This window comes from Bison bison, unplaced genomic scaffold, assembly GCF_000754665.1.
Source record: "Bison bison bison isolate TAMUID 2011002044 unplaced genomic scaffold, Bison_UMD1.0 scf7180017864383, whole genome shotgun sequence".
Lineage (NCBI taxonomy): Eukaryota > Metazoa > Chordata > Mammalia > Artiodactyla > Bovidae > Bison > Bison bison.
Window position 1 is genome coordinate 2,959,170 of NW_011494955.1, and position 3,605 is coordinate 2,962,774.

The following is a 3,605-nucleotide window of genomic DNA, read 5'->3' on the forward strand; positions in this document are numbered from 1 at the left end:
AATTAGCCCGTTCTCCAGAGATATATTCCTGAGATATATCCAGAGATATATAAGAGACAGTAGTAGCATACTTGACAGTGCTATGGGGATTAAATGAGATAACATACAGGAAAGAACATCAAAACCACGCAAACCGAAATGTGTACCTTATGAACTGTGTCTGCTTACTTTCTTCCCTCTCTCCCTCCCACTCCAGATATTATGTTGTGAGGCAACCCCTCAAAGACGGTAGTAAATGGAACTAGAAGTGTCATTATTAGATATTCTGGAGCAGGAATGTACTTCAGAGCATGCACCTTGGAGCTGGATCTCTCTCTAGATTCAAGTCCCTGATGTGACTCTCAATTAGTTGTGTGACTTGAATAATGCCTTGCCATATGTAAAATAACGATAGCAATAATAATAAACCGAGCCTGTAGGGTTGTGGTGAGGTTTAAATGAGATAATTTGTGTGACGTATTTATAGTTTCTGGTCTAGCAAAGTCAGCTGCTATGGTCATTATCAGAGAAGCTGCAATATCCCCACTTTCATTTTCTGTCCACAAAGTACCACTATCCATTTTCTTCAGATGTGACAAAAAAGGCAGGCCTAATCTCAGGATTAAAGCACAGCCTATATATATATATATAATTCCCTGAGCACCTACTGTCTAATACCCGCTGGACACACTGTGCAAAACATAAAGGCAGTGCAAGCAAGACATGGCTCTTGCCCCAAAGTGCTTGTTAGTTGTTAAATTGAAATGCCTTAATGTATGAGGTTAACACTGGAAAGAACTTTGAACCGGTCAGATGAAAGGCGTTCTGTAATATACTCTCTGGGTAACAGGTAATAACCTAAACACAGGGTAGTATTACGACTATACGTGCCCAGTGCTATTTTATCCAATTTTTCTGTTAATTACAAAGGTATATATAATCCTTTAACACCTGCTCATTCGTTTCTTGTCTAGCTTCAGAATCATTTTAGAAGCTTAGCTGTAGAACTTGGGCCATCAGATCACGTACTTACACTGGGCTGGTTCCCTGGCTGGAGGTTGTTCTCACTTCCTCTTTACCCTGCTGGAAAGAGCGAGGTTCCCCAGGAGCTGGTAGAGAGCTGCTCTCCACAGGATTGAATACAAATGTGCAGATATTCTGTTACTCTGGACAAAATACCTGATATTTAGTGAGCACATAAAATCCCCAAAAGTTGGAACTGTCTTAAAGAGCCTGAGGATGCCACCTGAAGGGACCAAAGGTACTTTATTTTGGGAGGAAATGAACCTACAGCATTTCCAAAATATTAGCCTAGTCCTCAGCCCATTAAGCTTCCTCTGACCAACAGAGCCCATTTTCTGTTGTGTGGGCAAACCCATTCAAGCAGGCCCAGACAGAAATTCCAACTGGATAGAAAAGGCCACCTCAGCTGTCAAGCACAGAAGCCATGTGTAGCTTTGGTTTAAGAATCAGTCCAGGGAGCAGATGCTCCGAGTGCCTGGGGTGTGGCAGGCCTATTCCTGGTACAAGAACAAACATCCTTTCTCTTAATTCCACGCATAAGTCAGGGGCAGACAATACTGAATGTTTTTATCTTTAAAGGAGCTATATTAAATCATTCTTATGAGAAAAAAAATCACTTGTAGTATAAAAAAGTGTGACTTCTCAGAGAGCCCGTATTTCTTAGCAAAGGAATATGCTCATTAAATCATACCTCTGTAAGGAAGAGATTCTTAAGAATAGAGTGCATGACATCTATTATTAGGTTAAGAAGGATTCAAAGCACTGTCTCTATTACCCCTTTCAGAAGATGACCTTTTTATTATATTTTTATTTGATAAGGAGGGGCACCTATTTGAAATTTTTGCCTAGAAACCCAGAATAAAACTTACAGCGTGTTAGAATTGTAATGAGTTTGCCCCTGCATTTCACAGTCAGAGTTCAGGGCTCTGAAAAATATGCTGTCCAAATTTTTATTGGGAATTAACTTCTTTTTGCCTTCCTCTGAGAGATGAAAGCAGCTGGTTATGAGACTTAAGAGAGAGCCTATTTTCCAAGGAAGAACAAAGAGAAAGCAGGCACCCCTCCCCCTCGGAAAAGCCACTTTGCTTTGTCTGAGCCGACTCCCTCTGAGGACTGTGGCAGGAGAGGCTCAGAGCTGTGTCCCTGCCGATTAGTTTACTAACACATGGTTCAGCAGTCCTGGGGATGGGGAGGTGTGTGCTCGCCCGCACAGTATTAATGTTATCAGCTGCCCTGTTCCTGTGTCCTCGCCCCGAAGGACACTTTTGTAACAGTAACACTGAGGGAGACAGCTCCTCCTTTACTCCTGTTTCTCTGCAGATAAACAAATGTCAGGCATGTCTTGGATCCTGTCCCCGACTCAGTCAAGTTACTGTATATCCATTACTCTTCTTTGTACTCCAGACACTGTGCTCTCAGTGTTCATTTGGTTGGATCCAGATTGTGAAGGCTACAGTAGTCATAAACAGGACTTGGGGGCCCAGCTTTCCTTCTGGACCCTCACGAAGCTTCTCTTCCAGTCAGGTTCCTAATTTCTGGTGCTACTGCTCAAAAGAGAGGGCCTGCTTTGAACCAGAGCCTATAATAAATGCCTGCAGCTATGCCTTGATGGGAGATGGAAATTTTCATGCCAAGAGAACATCGACCTGATAAACAGCATGATTAATCTAAATAAAATTGTCCACCTATGGGTCTTCACTCCCTTAAAAGAAGACAAAGGGGGATGTACAACTCTTAGGCTTAATGCACTGAATCTCTGCAAGTAGAAGGGAGGAGAAGGTTATTAGCACACCATTTGGGCAACGTGAAGGACAGGGCTCTGTAGGGGAAAGCATCAGCTTAATGAAGGGCAACCTAAAACTCTATACAGCATAAAAGGAGGGAGGCTGCGCTTTGGCATCATCTTGCAAGTTAACAGTTCCCAACAATCGCGCTGGGTCAGGAGCAGAGACGAAACCGTCATCTTCTTTCCGCGGGCTTCAGCCATAGGGGGAGAAAGGTGGTACCACACTTCTCTCCCAGTGGATGACGATGACGTATTCTAGGCCGATGACTGCGGAGGCTCCTGTCAAATGAGTGAAGAGAAAAAGGAAGTGGGGAGAGGAGGAGGGACTCTAGAAATGAAACTGCAACAACCCTGGAATAAAAATGAGGGGCCATAATGAGAAATGATAAGCACAATCACCTTGAAATTCAACCTTCTGCCCGTTTTTTCCCAATTTGCTTCTGATCACCTTTTTTTTTAAATTTTGTAAATAAAGCAGGGTGGGATAAATGAAAGAGAGCCCTTATAGGATTCTATTTTTCACTCTCCTTTATGGATTGCTTCAACAATTATATCATAATAATAAAATCCACCATTTTTAGCTTTAGGAAGTGTTAACAACAGTGAAGGTATTTGAAACACTGTATTCCCAAACCACAACGGGCCTCTAAGATTTCTCTTCTCTACAGAAAGACTTATCTGGTTGTGCCCATTACTTTCAGTTTTGTTGGGGAAGGGGCATAACGTGCAGCATCTTGACTGTAAATGTCTGTGGGGAGTAACTGTCCAGGGAGCCATGCTGCAGCCTCTGGCAAGATCCGAGCTTTTTCTCTTTCGA